At 38.7% G+C, this 24,626-nt stretch overlaps 1 protein-coding gene across 9 annotated transcripts in view; it reads right to left on the bottom strand.

Moving 5' to 3' along the window:
• The window catches only part of B3GALT1 (beta-1,3-galactosyltransferase 1), a 556,028-nt gene that overhangs the window by 5,198 nt on the left and 526,204 nt on the right, over window positions 1–24,626 (bottom strand). For 2 of the 9 annotated variants that reach the window (XM_031651817.1, XM_021924365.2), the window contains exons 3-4: window positions 4,238–4,977; window positions 530–792 (exon numbers count right to left, since the gene is read on the bottom strand). The exons of 1 other annotated variant lie outside the window; for it this stretch is intronic. The gene's annotated coding sequence lies outside the window, so the exon portion shown is untranslated. Of the gene's footprint in view, window positions 1–529; window positions 2,431–4,237; window positions 4,978–24,626 lie in introns of those variants that run through there. 6 more of the 9 variants (XM_031651819.1, XM_031651821.1, XM_031651820.1 and 3 more) reach the window with 6 other exon arrangements.

Genomic DNA, 24,626 nt, shown 5'->3' with positions numbered 1-24,626 from the left:
CCCTCTTCACATGAGGTTTTTTTTTTTTTTTTTTTTTTTTAACAGTGAAATACTTTCTGGCACTAAAGTCTTCTTTCAAGATAGGAAATCTCACCCATGGCCTCATATCTCTTTTCCAGTTTCTAAGTCTGAGCTTTTATTTGCTTGATTCTGGTGAAGGAATTGATTCTCAACATTTCCTTGCCTTCTCTAACTCTCTATTTGAATATGTGTTTATCACACTGGAAAATCTCTGCTAATGCTGTGTCTCTCTTGACTCAGACTTAGAAGTAATTCCCAACTGTTCCTCCTTTTCTCCTTACTTTGACTCTCACAACGCTTAGCTCCTAATTCTAGTTTTCTATGAAACTTCATGCAGAGGATATGCTGACCTCTCAAGCATGGAACCCATCACCCAAGTGACCTTTCAGACAGCTGGCAGCATTTATTTTGGAGTTGATCTAAATGGTGTCACTTTTTATGGTTTTCAACAATTCACCCATGTGTTCCCTTGATGAAATTATACTGGCCATTTTAATTTTTTTTTTACCTAGTTACATTTGCCTATAAATCCAACATGAGTATAAGGAGAGGGACAATTGAGTTTGGGGGCCACAGATCCAATGAAGATGTGACAGAGACTTCAGCTGGTGTTCAAATTTAGTTTTCCTTTGGAACTCTCATTCTTTCTAGAACTTCTACTGCTTTCTAGAACTTTTAAAACTTCGTGCCAGTTCCTGTGTGCCTGGTTATGAAGTCCATTCATGTAAAAAATTGTTTCTTCCTTTCTCGTTAGAGCAGAATGTGGGAGTCCTGGAAGGCAGAGATAGTAGAGAATAGATATCAATTTTAACAAAGTCTGCTTCAAAGAAAACTATGTGCTTACATGTACAGACTGTGTTGAAATAATTTAATTGGGAATATAGATTGAAAATCATGCTTCTAAGCACAATAGGCATAATGAAATAAAAATACATTATGTGAACAGCAGAGACAATATATATATCTTCTTGTCTAAGCCAAGAGCTGACTGTGAATATATGATCCATATGAGACCAGCAATAACTCAGTGTGGTTACCATTCTAACTAAATGAATATTAGAATGGCTTCAAGCAGCTTGACTCTAGGCATAGTTAGGTCTTCATCCAAACCATAATAAGTACTTTCTAAATATAGGCTCCTGTATCCTGTCCTCCTGGGGGAAATTTCTGTTCTAAGGTGCACCAAAGCTGATAAAAAAAGGATGTGATGTGCAGCAAGTTTTGAAACTTTAAACAGTAAGCAAAAGGAAGTGAGAGAAACTAGGAATAGAAAAAAAGAGCTTCTTAACTTGGGATATACAGACATGGATTCAATTTCAATTACAAAAGGTTATAAGTAAGTCCCAAGACGGTACTAGAAAGCAAACTTTCTCTACCATTGTCTTAGGCTATGTATCTGATTCTTAGTCTACTTTTGTCATTATATTGCTCTGTCCTCTTGCGTACTTTTCTACTCCATTGTGAGCCACCTATTAGTAAGATGATAAGGGCCTCCCCAAAAGCCTCTCCTGGAAGAGGCTCCTGTCAGGTAATATTTGGGAGCCAGTAATCAGGCTCTTAATGGAGGATTTTTCCACTTTACATTTTGATCTTCTTTTTATTGTTCCTTTCTCATCTCTACAGAGTTCATTTCACAAGTTATTATCCTCTATCTCTATGGTTAAGCCTTCATTCAACTCTTGAATTTATTCATTCATTTGTTAATCCAGGCATCCATCAATCAACCAATTAATCAAAGTTTATTGAGTGCCGGTTGTATGTGAAGTGTTGGAAAAACAGAAACAGAACCCATACTCCTCCCTTAAGAAACTGCTAGACTAGGAGGAACGGTTTCAAGTAAATGGATAAAATGGTGGAATAAAAATTTACATTAGGAGGCTACTGCAATACACAGGGGAAGAATGCTGGGCAGAGTGTGGGAGAACAAGGTTAAGTCCTACAGACTGTCCACAGCACCACTCCAGAGGGTGCCATTCACACAGGCTGTAATGTGAATCTCACTCCTCCACCCATGCCAGGGTCAAACAGTGAGGAAGTCCTGGGGAAGATGCTATGGCAATTTCACTAAAGGGGAGCTAAGCTGAATCTTTAAGGATGGCTAGAAATTATCTGGCTGGGGGTCAGGCATTCTGGGCAGAGGAAACAGCATATGCAAGGGCATAAAATGAGAGAGAGCATGGTGTGTACCAGGACTAGTTGAGTAAAAGAAGAGGATAGGATGATGGGGAGAAGGATGAGGGAGGGCAGGTGGAGAGATTAGCAGGGGTCGGATAGTGAGTGGTGCTCAGACACTGTTCTGAGCTGAGTAGCTAGTTACCCATCTGTGAAATCTAAAGGGTGTGAGGGAGGATCTTATCTTCCCCAAATCCTGTTCCATGTATTTATTTATTTGTTATTTATTTATTTATTTATTTAGAGACAGAGTCTCACTCTGTTGCCCAGGTTGGAGTGCAGTGGCACAATCTCGGCTCACTGCAAACTCCGCCTCCTGGGTTCACACCATTCTCCTGCCTCAGCCTCCTGAGTAGCTGGGACTACAGGCACCTGCCACCACGGCCAGCTAATTTTTTGTATTTTTTAGTAGAGACAAGTTTCACTGCATTACCCAGGATGGTCTCGATCTCCTGACCTTGTGATCTGCCTGCCTCGGCCTCCAGAGTGCTGGAATTACAGGCGTGAGCCACCGCGCCCGGCCCCCTTTATTTCAATAGCAGTTCACTCATTCATATTAAGGATTTCTCCTCTTGCATAGTTCTATTTCTTAGAAGAGTAAGCAAGAATTTGTTTTTGTTTTGTTTTGTTTTTTGAGATGGAGTCTCACTCTGTCACCCAGGCTGGAGTGCAACAGCGCAACCTCGGCTCACTGAAACCTCCTGGGTTCAAGTGATTCTCCTGCCTCAGCTTCCCGAGTAGCTGGGATTATAGGCGTGCACCGCCACACCTGACTAATTTTTGTATTTTTAGTAGAGACGGGGTTTCACCATGTTGGCCAGGCTGGTCTCCAACTCCTGACCTCAGGTGATCTTCCTACCTTGGCCTCCCAAAGTGCTGGGATTACAGGCGTGAGTCACCTTGCTCAGCTGAGAGTTTGTTTTATCTGATACTTTTCTGTGTGATTTTCTGGGGGAAGGGACTGCATAAACATAGGTAGCTGGGAGGTTTAGAAGGAGCTAAAAAAGGAGAAATATAATAGAAATAGAGGAGAACATGAAAAAAGTTTATAAACACTTTAAAAAAAAAAAAAACAGAAGAATGAGCATTCCTTTCTGGACAGGTAATAAATACAATACTTCTTACCATTATTACTGCAGCTCTCATTTTAAAAGGCCTGTAGGAAGCACTGTGCTGTGTGCTGCATTCCATGCCATTCTATTGTTTATATTTTAGAGTTTCATTCCTCACAGTGTTAAAAGAGAGGTACAATTTTCTCCATTTGACGGATGAGAGAATGGAAACTCAGAAACATTCAGCAGGTTGCTCAAGATCACACAGCTAGCGAGTGACTACATAAACAGTCACTTCCAAGCTTCCTAAGGCCTGTTGAGACATAGGCAATATCTTGGATGCGAAAGCCCAGGGTGTCAGGGAGCACCTCAAGCTGCTATTCGCCCAGTGATATATGCATTTATTTTTTATTAACTTGTCACCCAGGCTGGAGTGCAGTAGCACAATCACAGCTCATTGCAGTCTTGACCTCCTGGGCTCAAGCAATTTTCCTGCCTCAGCCACCTGAGTAGCCGAGATTACAGGCACATGCCACCATGCCTGGCTAATTTTTTAAAAATTTCTATTTTCAGTAGAGACAAGGTCTCACTGTGTTGGCCAGGCTGGTCTTAACCTCGGCTGGGGTCAAGTGATCCTCTGGCCTTGGCCATCCAAAGTGCTGGGATTACAGGTGTGAGCCACCACTCCTGGCCTCATGCATTTATATCCTAGATATGTTTCCATTTCTTGGAATTTTTCTAGTTCATTCTAGTTTCCTACACACTGTGCTATACCAATTCTGTAGGGATTCTTGATAATCAAAAAGTGCAAAAAGGGATGGTTTGCAAAGAGCACATTAAAGTTTGAAGATGCCGAGGGCAGGGTGGGGAAGCTGAAACTGTTAAAGAGGTTTAGAAACACGTTGCAGGTTCTTTTCTATGAAGACCTGAAACACACACACACACACACACACACACGCATGCACACACACAGAATCACTATTTCTACTGACCTTTTTTCCTGTTGTCATCAGATGTGAGAACAAAAGTAGGCAAGTTAGAATCTAGTAAATCCTCTGTTAAAAAAAAAATCAGAGAATTTGAAGTGTGAAAAGAAACTCTCTTAAAACCCGAAGAGTGGCTAAGGACAATAAGAACTCATAGCAAGAGGTGCTAAAACCTTTTTGCTTATAACCAAACCGATTTCTCAGGTGGCAAAACAGTACAAAAATATGCCCATGGGCCGGAAATAGTAACGTAACTAAAGACAAGAAAGAGTAGCATCATGCACGGGACTCTAAAGATTCATTTAATGTATATTGGATAAAGTAGTTGGTAATGGGTCAGTATGTCTGTGGTTACTCCTTGAGTAATTCTGACTTGTGGTGTGGATTTTCTGTGTCTCAGTAGCCTTAAACACAAAGAGAGGGCAAAAATAAATCTGTTTCTTCTCCAAATACATCTTAGGTATTAACAACCATTGCCAAATCATTTGAGCTTCTGGGGAAAGGGTTCTATCCAGGCAGATGGTATTATGATACAAAGAGCGGGATCTATTGTGAGTGAGGGGATTATGTCAGTTCATCAGTTTATGGTTTTAGATCCTGAGGACATATATTGATCAATTCTTCTAAATAAATATTATTGCTGTTAGTGTTTTGGTTTGTTCATCCAGCTTAGTGAGTATACTGTACCGGATTTTCTGCTTGAGAAATCTGTCTCCTTCCTGAAAAACTCAAAGCCAAAAAGCCCACTGAAAAGAAAAAAAAAAAAAAAAAAAAGAGAGAGAGAGAGAGAGAGTGAGAGAGAGAGAGAGATAGAGAGAGAATACCACAAAAGCAGAAACCTCTGGAAAGTTCTTTCAGTTTTACAAGATTAAAAAAAGAAATCCTTTTTAACAGACCAGTTAGTGTATCAGTAAAACAGAAAGTTGCATGTGTAACACTTGTCATTTTCCTCGCAACTTCATCACAACCACAGACACTGATGACACATTAACTTGTCATCCATTAAATACAAATCCCTGTAAATAGATACATTCAACTGGAACACTTGAAAGACTTTTTCCCCAGGGGCCTTACTGTATTTCAGATTACCTCATTCACAGAACTCTCCAGTAACTATCCACCTTCATCTTTCAGGAAGTTAGTGGGGCAGAATTTTCAATTTAAGAAGCACATATTTCTCCTAGAAACCGCATGGTAGAATGTCTGTTATTCTGAATAATTTATTTCAAGAAACCCATAGAATTGCTGAAATTCTTTTGTACAGCCAGAGGTAAGGCCTAGGAGTGGGTGCATAATGTGTCTCTGGTGAACTGTGCATTGTTTGGGGTGCCAGCTTCATGTCCATCTTCATGGTTCAGGCAGTGTGATGGTTAATTTCATGTGTTAACTTGACTGGGTTAAGAGGTGCCCAGATAGCTGCTGAAACATTACTTCTGGGTGTGTCTGTGAGGGTGTTTCTGGCAAAGATTAGCATTTGAATCTGTAGGCTGAGTAAGGAAGACTGCCCTCACCAATGTAAGTGAGCATCACCTAATTCATTGAAGGCCTAAATAGGACAAAAACATAGAGGAAGGACTAATTTGCTCTCTCTGCTTGAGCTGTGACACTCATCTCCTCCTGAGTTCAGACATCACTGCTTCTGGTTCTTGAGTCTTTGGGCTCAGACTGCGATTTACAACATTGGCTCCCCTGGTTCTCAAGTTTTTGGGTTTGGACTGAAACTATTCCACTGGTTTCTTCTTGGGCCTTCGGCCTGCAGACAGTAGATCATGGGACTTGTCAGCCCTTATAATCTCATGAGACAGTCCCTCATATAAATCTCTTTCTCTATATCTAAATATATCCTATTGGTTCTCTGGAGAATCCTAACCATAGGCAAGTACAAATCAACATTGATTTCCTATGTCTTGATTGCCTGTTACACTGAATTGGCCTGGCAATCATTTGAGCTTCCCTTCACCATGGGCAAGGTTGCAGGACCCACACCAAGCAGCTTGCTTCCATTCTCTGGTGTCTCAAGTAATGTCTCTAATTTCTTATTTCCTTTGCCTTGCCAAATCTACTTCATTTGTTCATGAAGGACGCACTGAACACTACTAGGTGCCAGGCAGTGAGCTGGTAAACGCTGAAAACGCTGAAAACAAATCTACAAATGAAGTAGATCTGGAAATGGAAAGCGAATGCAAATATCTCCTCTCTCTTACTTTCTAGGACAGAGAGGCAGAAGATAAACAAATGCAAAAACAGTTTCAGGTAGTAGTAAGTAGGGTAATCGGATAGGGACTAAACAAAGGTGGGATGGGGGAGAAGGGCTACTTAAATTAGTCACTCTCTAAGGAGGTGACATCTGAGCTGAGAACAGAATGACTTGCTATCTCTGGTTCAGTCTTTGAATCTTTACTAAGTTTTTGTCTCCTTTGCTTGGCTTTTTTTGATTCATGCTATATTAGGAGCATCGTTTTGGTTTTTGACCTCTGCCCCTCCCTGTTTTTTTGGCGCTTGTTAAATCTTTGTGTTTCCCAGCTGTGGCCATTCTGCCCACTCCTGCAAACTCCTCCAGCTTTCAGGGCCGCAGGTTATCTACTGTATTAGTTTGCTAGAGCTACAGTAACAAAGCACAAATGCTCCTCTATTTATGATTGGGTTACGTCCCAATAAAAACATTGTAGATTGAAAATATCCTAAGTTGAAAATTCATTTAATACACTTAAACTACCAAACATCATAGCTTAGCCGAGCCTAACTTAAACGTGCTGCCTGGTTGGACAAAATTATCTAACACAAAGACGACTTTATAATAAAGTGTTGAATAACTCACATAATTTATTGAATGCTGTACATTACTTGAAATCATGATGGTTTGGCATCATGGTAATGTCAAAAAATCTGAAGTCAGCTCATCAAAGTGGAGAACTGTCTGTACTTTGCTCCACAAGACTTCACTCCTTTACATTTTAATTTTCCTGATTTGAGTAAGTAATTTCTTGGGTTTCGGTAAACCAACTTTCAAAGGGTGAAAAATTTGTAATTAGCATTCAAAGAAGAATGAAGCACGAGTGTGAAAAGGGATGCAAAATTTGTTTTATTTTTAGGTTAAAAAAAAAGAAAAGTCAGTTGAGATTCTTAGGAGAACTAAGACCATGTGAAGCATATACCATAGTTTAAAGCAGTTCCTTGCTCCTGCCACCTTCTTTTCTCTGATCCCTTTAAAAACTCAATGAGTTTCTCATTAGTTGAGAAACTCAAGCTGGGATTGAGGCACATTTCAAACCAGCAGTTCCTGATGTACTGGCTTGGTTTTGGAGGATACAAACAATTCTCCTGTCTCACTGCAAACTACTACTACATCTTATACTATCTCAAACTACTACTCAGAATAACTTCTGTTAAAATTGACTCTGAATAACTTCTGTTAAATATTTACAGATCACATACGGCACACAGAAGTGGCTTTAACCTAAGAGATTTGCATAGCAACTTTAAAAACATGGTGAAGGAAGATAAAGCAGTTGAAAAAAATAAACCCAACATTAACCAGCTAAAAGGGAGGCAAGACAGGAAAAGAAACAGTGCATGCGAGAGAGACAGAGAGAAAGAGTTAACTATTTGTGCTATGGAATGGCCTTGAAATGAGTGAGGAGCTGGCTCTATAGTACATCATGATATTGGAAAGGGGAAAAGAGATCCTTTCTGGAAAATGTTTTGATCTCAAATGACTTTCCTTGGAGGTGGCATATGAGTGAAATCAAAGTATCTCCATTCTGTGGGGAACAACAGAAACTCAGATTGCAACAGAACTAATTGATAAACAAGCCCCAAGGGCTGGAGATTCTAGTTGGCTGCATTAATTTGGCATATGGTTATTTTGATACCCAACTCCTCCCCTTTTTCTCACTCTTATAATTATGCTGTAAATAAGCACAGGAGAGGAAGACATAAAACACTATTAGCACTAGACAATGGTCCTTGAAGGAAGAATTTCATAAACCATTATGCTATCCAGTTTGCTAACTTATTATCTCTCCAAATCACAGAGGGCTGACTCTCTCTCCTAGCCTTTCTTTTAAGTCAGCCTCCTTGGCTATTTAAGGAAATCTACCCATAGAAGTTGAAATCCCTGAACGCTCATAGGAATAAGTGTTCTGACTCCTCTGCCTCAGATGGACAAAGAGCTAATTTGTTCCTTTTAAAAATTTAATTATGAATCTTTTCCAAGAGACCCCATAATTGAACTTATCCAACTTACTCATTTGCAATGAGGCAGTGGTTGTAAAGCAAAAGGTAATATTCATCATGACTTGGCAGTTGAAATCATTTCCCTCCCAAATCTGGAAGAAATGATTTGAACTTTTCTCTTTTTTAGTTCAATATACCTTGACATTTATTGAAAAGGTCTTTATAAATTCCTGCCTTGGGAAGAATGGGGCCAACCTGAAAGAGGAGTGGTTGGGATAAGGATGTCTTTGTGTGTGTGGGCCTAGGGCCCTTGCTATTCTGAAAGCCACACTTTATTTCACTGAGGAGAAAGTACACTTCAAATTAGAAGAGAAGATTATAGCTTTCTTCAAATCAATGTGTTGCCCTAGTTCTAGAATTCAGAGAATTTTTTAACATCACTACAATCCTCTCAGGGAAAAATGAAAATGAGGGTATTTCATTATTTTAAATAAATGCTTGACTTCCTTTACAGTGATGGATATTGCGTCCTGACTGCCTTATATAAGACACATTTTTAAAGCTAGGCAGAGCAATCACTTATTTAATCATTAGAGCCTAGAAGCCTGGCAATGTGACTGGGCTTCGGGTGGGGCTTCTCCACTGGGAAAGGAAATGCCAGTATTTTTTATTAGAAATGTGGAAGAGGATGAGAGGAAAGACATCCTACTAATATAAACAGCAGCTGGGAGAATTTAAAAATGATGAACTATGTGATAACAAAAAGAGTATTCATTTGGCCCATTATTTTGGGGGAGGCTGATATTAATGGATATTCTTAGAAACCAGAAAGCTGCTAGTGTATTCACTATCTAACATTTACAAAGTCTAGGGAGGTATTTCTCAGCTCACCACAGACAGGTGGTATTATTTTAGATCATATTTCAAAGAATAATATTAGTGCTATGCAGCGACTGATAACGCATGGAACAGACTTGGCGATTTTTCTTTTCTTTTGTTTTGTAACTCAATTGTTCCTTTATGTAATATTGATTTATTGGAATCCAAAATAGCCAAAAATAATTTTATGTAGCTGCTGTCAGTGGAAATTATTTTGTAGGCAGTCAGCCTTATGGCATTGGAAGACCCAGATTCAAGTTCTAGATTTTGAATCATCAACTCTGAAGCCTGTGCAACTCTATGCCTTTGTTTCCTCATCTATAAAATGAGAATGATAATGTCTGGCCAGACTTTGCCGGTAAGAATCACTGTAAAGATCAAATGAGATAATGCATTTGAAAATACTGTATAAGCCAAATGGTGCTACATGAACACAAAGTATTATCATTACTGATGTAAATATGATAAATAAAGACAAATTCAGAGAGGATTGCCTGTAAGATGTTTCATAAGGAATGATCAGTCAATGCATCTTGACTCATTGGTGCAAAAGCAGGTTTTTGTTTTTTTAACTTCGCTCTTGCTCAAAAGAAAAAAAAACTTGGCACCTCCCATTGACTGTTTTCATAAGAAGCTTTCAATTTCACTTGACAGAGCCTATACAAAAAAGTCTTGCACTTCTGTTAAAAAATGGGAAGGATATATACAAGTTAGAGGAAATGTCATTATGACTATTGTCATTACTAGCACTAATGTGACACAGAATTATGCTTTTCTCAAATATAACTTTAGGATATTAAAAATCTACCAGATATTTAAATAGCCTTCTGAATAATATTTACATAGCCATAATTAACATTCTGTGTATACGAAAATAGCCTGAAATGGCTATACCATGATTATTTTACAGAGGTTTAAGACAAAGCCACCATAAAATATAACTTTGTGATTTTGTGATTTTTTTTTTCTTCATAGGCTTGTCAAGGTTGTAATGAAACTTAATCCAAAGTGTAATCTTGCCAAGAGAATCATCATTTAATCACTTAATAGAGGGACTTACCAATTTTCAGCACTAGAATCAGATTTATAAATTGTTCTAGAAATGCACCCAAAGGAATGCCTGAGTGACAATGACAGATAGTTTTATTTGGCAGAGTAGCTTTTTAACCAAGCCTTTTTGTTTCTGAAATCTGTGGTTATGTGTACAATTTTCCTAAATTAGTACTTACTGGCCAATCAGATGAAAATGCTGTGCTTTGTTTTGTTCCCTTGCTCAGTCATTTATGTTGGCTCTCCACGGTCCTCCCTGCTGCCAATCTCCAGCATTGCTTGGATTCACAAGCTACTCACCAAACATTTGCTCAGCTTCACTCTTGCCGGATACCATTTTATGCTTGAGATTTCTATTTCTAGGCATTCTCCTCTTCTTTTACAGTTTCCTTTTGGCTAATGATTCTTATTTCCCCTATGGCTAGAGACTCAGCCTGCCAGTTTTCATCCTACTGGTGCCTTGAACTCTTCGCCACAGTCTACTCACATTGCTCTTGAAACTCTTTCAGGCTATGCTGGACTCTTCTCATTTGGATTCTGTGAAGAGGGATTACAATCTTAATCTCTCCCAAGGCCTTTGCTTTTCAAAGCAAAGGAACTCCTGTTCCTTTATCACTTCTCTATGCTCTCTTCCCCACTGCATCAATTCCCATTACTATCCATCATCTGTATTTTTACTCTTCAGCCTTAAAATATTCTGGGGTTAAGGTCTCATAATCAAAGAAACTTGAAGGTAAGTTGGTCTCCTGGACAAAGCACAGGGTTGTCAGTCGACAGAAACCTGGTGGTAGCTCTGCTATAAAACCGTAAAACCTCTTTGGAAATGTTTTCCCCTTAAAAATATCTCTTAGTTTCAAAATTGCATTAATCCTTATGGATCAGAAATTCTGTCACTAGTACATGCTTTCTCAGTCCCCTTAATGAAGGAGTTGTTTATATTCTGTGTTTTAGGTCTCTCCATTTCCATTGGCTCCTGTTTTGTCTCTAGAAGTGCTTGTCTCCCTTTGCTTAGAAAAATAACAAGAACAGCAAAACCTTCCCTTGACCTTGGCATCACTGCCAATTACTGTCATGCTTTCCTCCTAGGTTTCATAGCCAGGGGTCTTAACTGGGTACTCTCTCCTGCTTTTTCCCATTTCCTTACCTATTTAACTCCTACAGTAGATCAACATGGCACTTGATGCTATTCTCAATAAAGCATGCAACTTTCCCAGTCCAAGCTTTTCTAGTCTCAGTTGCCTTGGACACACTGAGTCACTCTCTTCTTTCACTCCCGCTTTGGATTCCTTCCGACTGCACCCTCATGTCCCTCTGCTCACTTTGCTGGTGGTCCTATGTGTTTGCTTCTCTTCACACCTCCTCAGCCTGCTTTTTGCAGCTTCTAAACCAGTGCTCAGCCCTCCTTCCAGTCTCATCAGCATGGAGTACTCATGCTCTTGAGAATAAGACTTCAGCTATTGACTCTCCAACTATGTTCACCAGAAAGGTGGATCAGAGACCAATGCACTTTATAGCCCTGCACATTTTCAGCACTGCTTTCTTTCTCTCTTAAATGGTGCAAATGTAAGTTTATACCAAAGGAAGGAGAAGTTTGGTTTCCTTCTGCTTTTTGCTTTTGTTTTTCTTAAATAGGAAACATGTTTTAGAACATGAGTGTTTTGAGTTAAATTTCTTGGACTGGGATGTTTGTATCATAGACAAACTTAGTAGGCATATAGGACAAGTTTTGCTAATGACAACAAAAGGTCAAAAAACAATTCTGTAGTTTTTGTTCACTGACATAGATGTGAGTTTTATTTTTCTTTATATTTTAGATGTCAGCTTGTTTCTGAAATTGTTAAAATGTTGTAAAGTCCCATTCAAAGGATGTTTTTACTTAGCCCTTTAGAGATGACTTTCCATGAAATTCTGAGGCTATTTTTTTTTTGTTTGTTTGTTTAAGGACTATTAAAGAAATGACATTTTAATAGTCATTTCTTCAGTAAATTCTGAACAGATGGTATAGATATTTTTTCTAAGAAATTCCAAGCTATTTGCTTTCCCTTTCCCTTCATACATAATTTGAAAGTCCATCAGACAGTTTGAAAGTTTGGTAGAAGTAGAATTTAGAGAAGGTCTCTAAGTATGACTGGAAACAGGTCAGTTGTGAAAGGAAATAGTCCTTGTTTTAAACACATGAAACCATACATACTATCAGAAATCAAAGGAAAAATATCTCACTTGCCATTATCTGTATACTCAAAAGGTAACCATTTTCATAGCTGAATGGATTACTAGAGCACATATTTTTAAAGACTTGTTAAATCAATGTTATGTCATTTAGTAATTATTTCTTATAAAGTAATGTTAAACAGGAATTTCTATTTAATCAATACCTTCTATATGTGACACTCTATAAAGTGCTTTATAAACAATGTATACAATCTCACTAATAATTACTTCTACTAAGAAGTAGGCATGGTTCCCATTTTACAGAAGAGAAAACTGAGGCCCAGAGAGATTAAGCAACTTGCCCCAGCTTTATATAGCTAATGAGTGATTTAACCTGGATTTGAACACTAGTCTATCAAACTGTAATGTGTAGGTCTATACACCGTATTCTGCATTTCACTTTTTACATGGTTATCAGAGTCAAATTTATTTTCTTATTTCCTTTAATTATCCATGAATTAATGTGAGAGGTAGGGAAAATGTACTCAAGCTGCTGTGCATTTCACCTTGGCTTAAGGGTTCATCTAGCTCTGAGCTTCTCAGTTTCAAAATGTAGGTGTGCTAGTATTTTTAAATGAAAACTGGACAGAGGATGAAGAATTCATCCACATTCACTGGGCTACTTCCTTAACAATATTAAGATATCTACAAAGTCAAACCAGTAATGACACTTGCAGTTCATGCAATTCCAAGTTAAAAGGCAACAGTTGGCTGGGCGCAGTGGCTCATGCCTGTAATCCCAGCACTTTGGGGGGCTGAGGCAGGCGGATCATGAGGTCAGGAGATTGAGAGCATCCTGGCTAATATGATGAAACCCCGTCTCTACTAAAAATACAAAAAAATTAGCCAGGTGTGGTGGTGGGTGCCTGTAGTCCCAGCTACTCAGGAGGCTGAGGCAGAGAAAGGAGAACCTGGGAGGCAGAGCTTGCAGTGAGCCAAGATCGCGCCACTGCACTCCAGCCTGAGCGACAGAGCAAAACTCTTGTCTCAAAAAAAAAAAAAAAAAAAAAAAAAAAAAGGCAACAGTTGCTTTTAAGGTATATTTCTATTAAGCTCTGAGAGCCAGGTGAGCTGCTCATCTCTACTACAATGAGGCACTCATTTTATCTTGGGAAGAACCTAAGAGATGGCATCAGAAGGCTCTGCCCCTTACTAGTGCTGTGACTATGGTCAATAAATTCTCCACTTATGGCAGATTTGGCAGTTTAGCCAACTCATCTCCTGTTTCAATTCCCCCTTAGCTTTTCTTCCTGGAAATGGACCCTTTATAAAAGAAACTGACATCCATAATGAAGTCTCCCAGGCTCCTTTACAACTAGGATAAAGGGAAATGACCTAGTTTCCACCCATCGGATACCTCTGGGCGAGACATAGATGGAGAAGGGAGCAGCATGAGATGTTTTCTGGTTATTTGGATGCTCCAGAAAACACATGGAGTGACTAAGGTCCCTGATTCTACTGAAGCAGCTATGATAGAATTTGTAGCCTCCAAATGTAAACATCACAGTTGTGAGTAAAGGTAATAGAAGCAATAATGTGTCCACTAAAACAACTCCAAAGAATTATCAGGTACTTTTTTGGCTGCATTGTTCATGGCCATGTCATTCTGGCTGGTTAGTTAATAAACACAGGTCAAGCCCTTCAAGAGATTCCAAGAGCTCCTTGACAATTTTTGATAAGTCCCTTTCTCCTTAGCCTGGTTGAGTAGATTCCCTTGTTTACAACCCTTAGCCACACACCATTGTCTCTATTTCTTTAAGTATAAAATGAGATGAAGATAACTTAATTTTACAGGCTGGCTGTGAGGTAAATAATAAACTTTAGTATGGCACAGAGTTTAATTTTGGCTTTTATTAATTGCTGGTCATTTTGGCATTGTCCAAGAGAAATATCAACCACCATAAACTAAATCAATCAATCCCTACTGTGCTCATCCTGGAAAATGCTACTTAGCATTGCCCATGTGAGAAGCAGCACTTTGAATTGAAGATTATATCTGAAAACCGTATTTTCTCTTTTCATATGGTCTAAAAATGGCATGTGTCTTTTGACTGGATGTCACATGGCCCTCTTGTGAGCTTGTCCTGGATGACAACTGATTATCTCTCTCAGGGAACTGAAAACCACAGAGTCTTCATTTTAAAATAGGCCACCATAAATGTACTCTCAAAAATTGCTGATAATTTATTTGGTTCATTTATTGTGATGTGTTAATTTTTATTTATAATTACATGTGCCAACATACATGTGCCTGTTGGTGAGTCTGGAGACATGCTGACAACTTATTATTCTCTTTCCACTTTTTGGTACGGAAAACCACTATGCTTTTGTTTGCATTTATTAATTCATCATATTTGATAATCCCACTATTAACATTTATTAACATTATAATAAATATACAAATGAAAATGCAAATTTCCTACCATTCAGGAGCTTCAAGTTATATTAACTATAATCTATGTGGGAAAAAATAAGGAATCATGAACAGTACCACTTGTATGATACTACAATTGAAATAATTATTGATAAGGATAATTGTGTTAGATTCTTAGAAGAGACAATATTTGACTTGGTTCTCAAAAAAATAAGTAGAGAAGTCTCAATAGGAGAAAAATCGATTGTGAGGGAGAGACATTCAATGGTAAGGTAAGAATATTTGCTAAGACATAAAAATGTTAAATTATTTGATTTATTTCCAGAGTAGGGAGATGTCTAGTATGAGAGAATGCTGGATTCATGGTAGAATAAAGTTGAAATTGAGAATGTGAAGGGAGGTTTTGATCATCTGAATTTTTTTCCTTCACCACACCTACATCATTGTTTCCTTCAGTAATCCTTTGTAGCTTTACAATTGATTGCATTTTAGGTTGATTGTTTCCTTACATCAAATGGGAAAATAATAGGTTAATTTTTCAACTGCTTTGAACTGTGACTCTTTGATAAACTTTAACCTCTGTAAGGGCAAAGATTTAATGTGTTTTTTATCATTATTTTTGTCACTCTCATTACTATTTCTATCTTTATCATATTTGCCTTAGCATACTAGCACAGTGCAAGAAACATTGTTGAAGAAGAAATAATTAGAGTAAATGGCTTCCAGATAGCCCAAAACAGTAATTCATCATCCAGTATTAACTTCAACAAGAGTCCTTTGCTGAGATATCATAGAAAAGTGGACTATATTCTAGAGTAAGTATTTATGTGATGTGCTGGAAAGGTGTATCAAAAGATGTTTTATATTCATATTTTGAGTATACAGTATCTTTTCCTATGCCTAGCCCTTTTCACTGTGCCATTCAAGGCAAATTTCTGCCTCTGATTTAATTCTTGAACTCACATAACTTCATTATGTTTCTAGATTAAAAATAAATTTTCCAATAAAATAAAAGATCCTGTGTTTAGGAAAGTAATCCTAGTGGAAGACGATAAGCACATGTGCACACACGCACACACACACACACACACCATCATGAATAAAAGAGACACTTGGGAAACCTAATACAAAATCTGAATCTTTTCTGTGATGAATATTTTTCAAAGTTTTTCACAGGTTGTCAACTGTCAAATCCTTGAATTATTCTTTCCTAAATGTCTTTCTGAGCTGATTTTTAATAAATTTCTGATTTGCTGTTGTAGTAGGTCATTTCTGATTATATCCATCTTGTCCAGTAAGAGCAGTAATGTGTAAATTGCGTCTCTAAGGAGTGATAAAGTGATGCAAATGGTGCTTTTCACCTTGGGTGACCATAGCCACAGTCATTATTTGCAATAGCTGCTGTGCTGTGTTCTTCTCTGAAATCTCCTAACAAGATGCTTTACCTCATGTCACACCCAAGCTACTGATAAGAATATATACATTGAAAAGTTTGAAGACAACATAACTTCACTGCCAAAATTGCCCTTCCAGGAAGTTATCAGCAGAGCTATTGGTAAGTTGGTTTTAATATGCTTGAAAATTCTTTACATAGGCTATTCACTGCCAGATTGAAGAGAATAAATTGCATTTCTGGGTAATAGGAGTGGGGCGAAGAATAACCCTCCAGCAACTGGAAAGTTTTCAAAGCATGAGGCACAACAGCAATAATGTGCTCCGTGTCTCCCCAGGCACATGTCAGTCTCAGAAGACTAGTAGAGAAGTGCCAATGCTTCTGGGTCCCTGAGGAACTCTAGGGAATGGTTCCTGGAACAATTGTCAGAAATCAGGATTATTATTTATCTTCTACTTGGGCTGGAGAGCTAAGCACATAAATAAATGCTCAGTAGAAGTAACACAGAAGATTTTCTAAGTGCTTCCTTATAGCCAGAGTGTATTCCAATATCCCTATTAGTTTGGGTAGTGAGGTGCTAATGGGTAGAGTTAAACAATGTTCATCGATTTATTTATTGAAAGACTGCTTAGAGTCTTTAATATGATCCATTCCTTTGAGAAACTCAAGACGGAGACATAACATGGCTCACAGATTTTTGTTTTTACTCACAGCTTCTTGAGAAGACAGTTTGGGGTGTCATGCCCTAGTGGACAGTTAGGATGTTCCGTGACTTCCTTTTTGGAATTGTAAATGACTATCATCACTTTTGTGTTATTGTGTTTTTTGCTTTTTAAACAAGAGATCTAATAAAATGTGGGGCTGGTTACCACCTTTTGGTCTGCCTTATGGGGTAAACATAATCATATGTATATTTTTTTAATTCTTGTAAATTTAGTAGCTTATTATTCTTGATTTTTTTAATGTCTCTCTGACAGTGTCTTTGACGACTTTATTGCCTTTGAGAAAGCTTTTGTTTTAGTATTACAAAAATTATGCACGCTCAAAAACAGAAAATCTAAAGGATAAAAACAAAAAGAAGAAAATAAAAATCACTCATAATCCTATCAAGTACATATAGGCACTATTGACAAGTAGATGTAGATATTTGCTTTTTTTTGTATCTTATATATTTTCATTTATTTATTTTTTGTATTTATTTATTTATTAATTATTTTTCCATAAGTTATTGGAGTACAGGTGGTATTTGGATACATGAGTAAGTTCTTTAGTGGTGATTTGTGAGATTTTGGTGCACCCATCACCCAAGCAATATACACTACACCATATTTGTAGTCTTTTATCCCTCGGCCCCCTCCCACTCTTCCCCCCAAGTCCCCAAAGTCCATTGTATCATTCTTATGCCTTTACATCCTTATAGCTTAGCTCCCACATATCAGTGAACACATACGATCTTTGGTTTTCCATTCCTGAGTTATTTCCCTTAGAATAATAGTCTCCAATATCACAGTTTCTTTATCCATTCCTTGATTGATGGGCATTTGGGTTGGTTCCACGATCTTTGCAATTGTGAAATGTGCTGCTATAAACATGCATGTACAAATACCTTTTTCATACAATGACTTCTTTTATTCTGGGTAGATACCCAGTAGTGGGATTGCTGGATCAAATGGTAGTTTACTTTTAGTTCTTTAAGGAATCTCCACTCTGTTTTCCATAGTGGCTGTACTAGTTTACATTCCCACCAGCAGTGTAGAAGTATTCCCTGATCACGGCATTCGTGCCAACATCTACTGTTTTTTGATTATGGCCATTTTTGCAGGGGTAAGGTGGTATGACATTGTGGTTCTGATTTGCATTTCCCTGATCATTAGTGATGTTGAGCATTTTTTCATGTTTGTTGGCCATTTGGATACCTTCTTTTGAGAACTGTCTATGCATGTCCTTAGCCCACTCTTTGTGGGATTGTTTGATTTTTTCTTACTGATTTGTTTGAGTTTGTCGTAGATTCTGGATATCAGTCCTTTGTCAGATGTATAGATTGTGAAGATTTTCTCCCACCCTGTGGGTTGTCAGTTTACTCTGCTGACTGTTCTTTTTGCTGTGCAAAAGCTCTTTAGTTTAATTAGGTCCCAGTGATTTATCTTTGCTTTTATTTAATTTGCTTTTGGGTTCTTGGTCATGAAATCCTTGCCTAAGTCAATGTCTAGAAGAGTTTTTCCAATGTTATCTTCTAGAATTTTTATAGTTTCAGGTCTTAGGTTTAAGTCCTTAATTCATCTTGAGCTGATTTTTGTATAAGGTGAGAGATGAGTATCCAGTTTTGTTCTCCTACATGTGGTTTGCCAATTATCCCAGCGCCATTTGTTGAAAAGGGAGTCCTTTCCTCACTTCATGTTTTTGTTTGCTTTGTTGAAGATCAGTTGGCTGTAAGTATTTGAGTGTATTTCTGGGTTCTCTATTCTGTTTATTGGTCTTTGTGCCTATTTTTATACTAGCACCATGCTGTTTTGGTAACTATGGCCTTATAGTATTGTTTGAAATCAGGTTGTGTGATGCCTCCAGATTTGTTCTTTTTGCTTAGTCTTGCTTTGGCTATGCGGGCTCGTCTTTTGTTGCATATGAATTTTAGAATTTTTTTTTCTAATTCTGTGAAGAAACGATGGTGGTATTTTGATGGGGATTGTGTTGAATTTGTAGATTGCTTTTGTCAGTATGGTCATTTTCACAATATTGATTCTACCCATCCATGATCATAGGATGTGTTTTCATTTGTTTGTGTTGTCTGTGATTTCTTTCAGCAGGGTTTCATAGTTTTCCTTGTAGAGGTCTTTTGACTCCTTGGTTAGGTATATTCCTAAGTATTTTATTTTATTATTTTTGCAGCTATTGTAAAGGGGTTGAGTTCTTGATTTGATTCTCCACATGGTTGCTGTTGGTGTATGGAAGAGCTACTGATTCATGTACATTAATCTTGTATCCAGAATCTTTGCTGAATTCTTTCATCAGTTCCAGGAGCTTTCTGGAGGAGTCTTTAGGGTTTTCAAGGTAAACAATATATCATCAGCAAATAATGACAGTTTGACTTCCTCTTTACCAATTTGGATGTCCTTTATTTCTTTCTCTTATCTGGCTAGGACTTCCAGTACTGTGTTGAAGAGGAGTAGTGAGAGTGGGCATCCTTGTCTTGTTCCAGTTCTCAGAGGGAATGCTTTCAACTTTTCCCCATTCAGTATTATGTTGGCGGTGGGTTTGTCATAGGTGGCTTTTATTACATTGAGGTATGTCCCTTATATGCCGATTTTGCTGAGAGTTTTAATCATAAAGAGATGCTGGATTTTGTCAAATGCTTTTTCTGCATCTATTGAGATCATCATGTGAATTTTGTTTTTAATTCTGTCCATGTGGTGTTATCGCATTTATTGACTTGCATATGTTAAACCATTCCTGCATCCCTGGTATGAAACCTACTTGATCATGGTGGATTACCTTTTTTGATATGTTGTTGGATTTGGTTAACTTGTATTTTGTTAAGGATTTTAGAATCTACGTTCATCAAGGATATAGGTCTGTAGTTTTCTTTTTTGGGTTATGTCCTTTCCTGGTTTGGGTATTAGGGTGATGCTGGCTTCGTAGAATGAATTAGGGAGGGTTCCTTCTGTCTGTATCTTGTGCAATAGTGTCAAAAGGATTGGTGCCAATTCTACTTTGAATGTCTGGTAAAATTCTGCTGAGAATCTATTTGGTCCTGGACTTTTTTTTATATTGGTAATATTTAAATTACCGTTTTAATTTCGCTGCTTGTTATTGGTCTGTTCAGGGTATCTAATTCTTCCTGATTTAAGCTAGGAGGGTTGTATTTTTCCAGGAATTTATCCATCTCTTCTAGGTTTTCTAGTTTATGTGTGCAAAGGTGTTCATAGTAGCCTTGAATGATCTTTTGTATTTCGGTGGTGTCAGTTGTAATATCTCCTGTTTCATTTCTTAGTGAGGTTATTTGGATTTTCTCTCTTCTTTTCTTGGTTAATCTTGTTAATGGTCTATCAGTCTTATATTTTGAAAGAACCATTTTTTTTGTTTCACTTATTTTTTGTCTTTTCTTTGTTTATTTCAATTTCACTTAGTTCTGCTCTGATCTTGGTTATTTCCTTTCTTCTGATGGGTTTGGGTTTGGTTTGTTCTTGTTTCTCTAGTTCCTTGAGGTGTGACCTCAGAATGTCAGTTTGTGCTCTTTCAGTCTTTTTGATGTATAGACGTTTAGGGCTATGAACTTTCCTCTTAGTGCCGTTTTTGCTGTATTCCAGAGGTTTTGGTAGGTTGTATCATTATTGTCGTTCAGTTTAAAGAATTTTTAAATTTCGTTTTTGATTTCATTTTTGACCCAGGCTCATTCAGAAGCAGGTTATTTAATTTCCATGTATTTGCATAGTTTTGAAGGTTCCTTTTGGAGTTAATTTCCAGTTTTATTCCTCTGTGGTCTGAGAGAGTGCTCGATATAATTTCAGCTGTCTTAAATTTATTGAGGCTCATTGTATGGTCTATCATATGATCTATCTTGGAGAAAGTTCCCTGTGCCATTGAATAGAATGTGTATTCTGTGGTTGTTGGATGAAATGTTCTGTTTTTGTTCCAAGGTATAGTTTAAATCCATTGTTTCTTTTCGACTTTGTCTTGATGACCTGTCTAGTGCTGTCAGTGGAGTATTGAAATCCCCCATGATTATTGTGTTGCTGTCTATCTCATTTCTTAGGTATACTAGTAATTGTTTTATAAATTTGGGATCTCCAGTGATAGGTGCATGTATGTTTAGGATTGTGATATTTTCCTGTTGGACAAGGCCTTTTACCATTATATATTGTCTCTCTTTGTCTCTTTTAACTGCTGTTGCTTTAATGTTTGTTTTGTCTGATGTAAGAATAGCTACTTCTGCTCATTTTTGGTGTCCATTTGCATGAAATGCCTTTTTCCACCCCTTTACTTTAAGTTTATGTGAGTCCGTATGTGTTAGGTGAGTCTCCTGAAGATACCAGATAGTTGGTTGGTAAGTTCTTACCCATTGTGTGGTTCTGTATCTTTTAAGTGGAGGATTTAGGCCATTCACATTCAATGTTAGTATTGAAATGTGAGGCACCATTGCCTTTATTGTGCTCTTTGTTGCCTGTGTACTTTGCTTTTTGTTTTTGCTTTTCAAATTATATTTTTGTTTTATAGGTTCTGTGTGATTTATGGTTTAAAAAGGTTCTGTTTTAATGTGTTTACAGGATTGGTTTCAAGATACAGAACTTTTTAGCAGTTCTCATAGTGGTGGCTTGGTAGTGGTGAATTCTCTCAGCATTTGTTTGTCTGAAAAAGACTGTATCTTTCCTTCATATACGATGCTTAGTTTCACTGGATACAAAATCCTTGCGTGATGATTGTTTCGTTTAAGGAGGCTGAAGATAGGGTCCCAATCCCTTCTAGCTTGTGGGGTTTCTGCTGAGAAATCTGCTGTTTTTCTGATAGGTTTTCCTTTATAGGTTACCTGGTGCTTCTCACATTTCTTAACATTCTTTCCTTTGTCTTAACTTTAGATAACCTGATGACAATGTGTCTAGGTGATGATCTTTCTGCAATGAATTTCCCAGGGGTTCTTTGTGCTTCTTGTATTTGGGTGTCTAAGTCTCTAGCAAGGTGGGGAAGTTTTCCTCAATTATTCTCCCAAATACCTTTTCCAAGCTTTTAGAATTCTCTTCTTCCTCAGGAACACCGATTATTCTTAGGGTTGGTCATTTAACATAATCCCAGACTTCCTGGAGACTTTGTTCATATTTTCTTATTCTTTTTTCTTTGACTTTGTTGGACTGGGTTAATTCAACGACCTTGTCTTCAAGCTCTGAATTTTTCTTCTACTTGTTCAGTTCTATTGGTTACACTTTCCAGAGCATTTTGCATTTCTATAATTGTGTCCAATGTTTCCTAAATTTTTGATTGTTTTCTCTTTAAGCTATATATTTCCTTGAATAATTCTCCCTTCACTTTTATTGTTTTTTGATTTCCTTGCATTGAGCTTTGCCTTTCTCTGGTGCCTCCCTAGTTAACCTCCTGAATTCTTTTTCAGGTAAATCACGGATTTCTTCTTCGTTTGGATCCATTGCTGGTGAACTAGTGTGATTTTGGTGGTGGTGGGGGGGGGTGTTAAAGAGCCTTGTTTTGTCATATTACCAGGATTACTTTTCTGGTTCCTTCTCATTTGGGAAGGCTCTGTCAGAGGGAAGATCTAGGGCTGAAGGCTGTTTTTCAGATTCTTTTGTCCCACAGGATGTTCCCTTGATGTAGTACTCCCCACTTTTCCTATGCATGTGGCTTTCTGTGAGCCAAAATGCAGTGGATGTTGTCTCTTTTCTGGGTCTAGCCACCCAGTAAATCTACCTGACTCCAGGCTGGAACTGGGTGTTGTCTGCACAGAGTCCTGTGATATGAATCGTCTATGGGTCTTCCAGACGTGGATACCAGCACTTGTTCTGGTGGAGGTGGTTGGGGGGTGCAATGGACTCTGTGATGGTTCTTAGCTTTGGTGGTTTAATGCTCTATTTTTGTAGCTGGTTGGACTCCTGCCAGGAGGTGGCGCTTTCCAGAGAGCACCAGCTGTGGTAGTATGGAGAGGAACTGGTGCTGGCCGGGACCTAGAACTCCCAAGATTATATGCTCTTCGTCTTCAGCTACCAGGGCAGGTAGGGAAGGAGCACCAGGTGGGGACAGGGCGAGGCGTGTCTGAACTCAGACTCTCCTTGGGCAGGTGTTACTGTGGCTGCTGTGGGGCATGGGGGTGAGATTCTCAGGTCATTGGAGTTGTGTATCTAGGAGGATTATGGCTGTCTCTGCTGAGTCACGCAGGTTGTCAGGGAAGTGGGGCAAAGCCAGCAGTCAAAGGCTTCGCCGAGCTCCCGTGCAAACCAAAGGGCCAGTCACACTCCCACTGTGCCCCCCAACAGCCTCCAGTCTGTTTCCAGGCAGAGGGCAAGCCAGGCTTGAAAACCTGCCCCAGACTACCTGCCTTCCAGCTGGGAAAGAACAGGGCTTGGTTCTTCTCCTGCCTGTGGAGTGTGCACACTGGATTTGCGCCTTCCCCTGAGTTCTGGCCAAGAGGCTTCTTGCCCCATTCAAATTGGTACACAGTTCAGCTAGAGATTTCTTTCTTTCTGTGGACTTTTCCCCCCTGCTCCTCTGGCTGCCCTCTCGATGGATCCTCATGGTGCCCAGCAGGAATGGCCTGTTTGGGGACCCAGCGAGCTCCCAAGGCCTTTCTGCTCCTTCCTCTACACCTGTATTTCACCAGCTTCTCTAAATTGACTCTGATCCAGGTAAGGTCTGAAACAGACCTTTAGTTTGTCCAGTAGAGGTGTGTGTTTGGGAGAGGAGGGTCTCCCTTTCACACTACCACAGTTGGGGCACTCATAGTACTTGGGGTGTCTCCCGGGTCCTGCAGGAGCAGTCCGCTTCCTTCAGAGGGTCTGTGGGTCCTCTTGGGATTTCTGGTTTGCTCTTGCAGTCGATCTGGAGCTAAAATTCATAATGCGAGCCTCTGCATGCTGCTCTGTGTGGAGCTGCAGTCTAGTCCTGCCTCCTGTCCACCATGATGATCCTCACCTCCTCTTATATATTTTCATTTATTAATATGGGATCATGTAGTCTGCAGATTTTCATGTGCTTTTCCCCCACTTAGCAAGCATCATCAACCCTTTTGCATTTGACTATGTACTCTGGTGCCATTCATTTTCAATGACTGCCATATTCCAATCATGTAAGCATCTCTCCACTGTTATTAGATATTTAGTCTAATAGGCTTCCTATTCTTCCCACATTTACTCTGTTAGCATTCTCAGAGAATCCAGAGGTATGAATATTGGGACATATGACATCGTTCTTGGTTCTATAAAGCCTTGTCCTAGAAACTTCACATGACTCAGTTGTGGTGTCAGATAACAAAGGCACTAACAATGATTTGCTGTCTGGAGTACTCAAATCATACTCATAGTGCCACTGAAAGTCATAACTTCCCAACCTGGCTCATCATTCTGCAACTACAACTTTTTCCCAGGCCACTAATATTTCAGAGGAACAATACAGGCAATTGAAATCTGCAATTTATGGGTCAAAAACACAGAACAGCACTAAGTCAACCCTGCTGATGTTAGGATGACAAGAGTATGCAATCTGGGTGGGGTCTTTAGGGTGGCAGCATAAGACAGTACCATGTTTGGTTTGAAGTCTTACAGGTTATTTATTTCAAAGCTTGTCCTGGAATGACAAAGACACATCACTTCTATCCTAGG

The sequence above is a fragment of the Papio anubis genome, chromosome 10 (genome assembly GCF_008728515.1).
Source record: "Papio anubis isolate 15944 chromosome 10, Panubis1.0, whole genome shotgun sequence".
NCBI classification, from domain to species: domain Eukaryota; kingdom Metazoa; phylum Chordata; class Mammalia; order Primates; family Cercopithecidae; genus Papio; species Papio anubis.
This window is presented reverse-complemented; position numbering and strand designations above follow the sequence as displayed.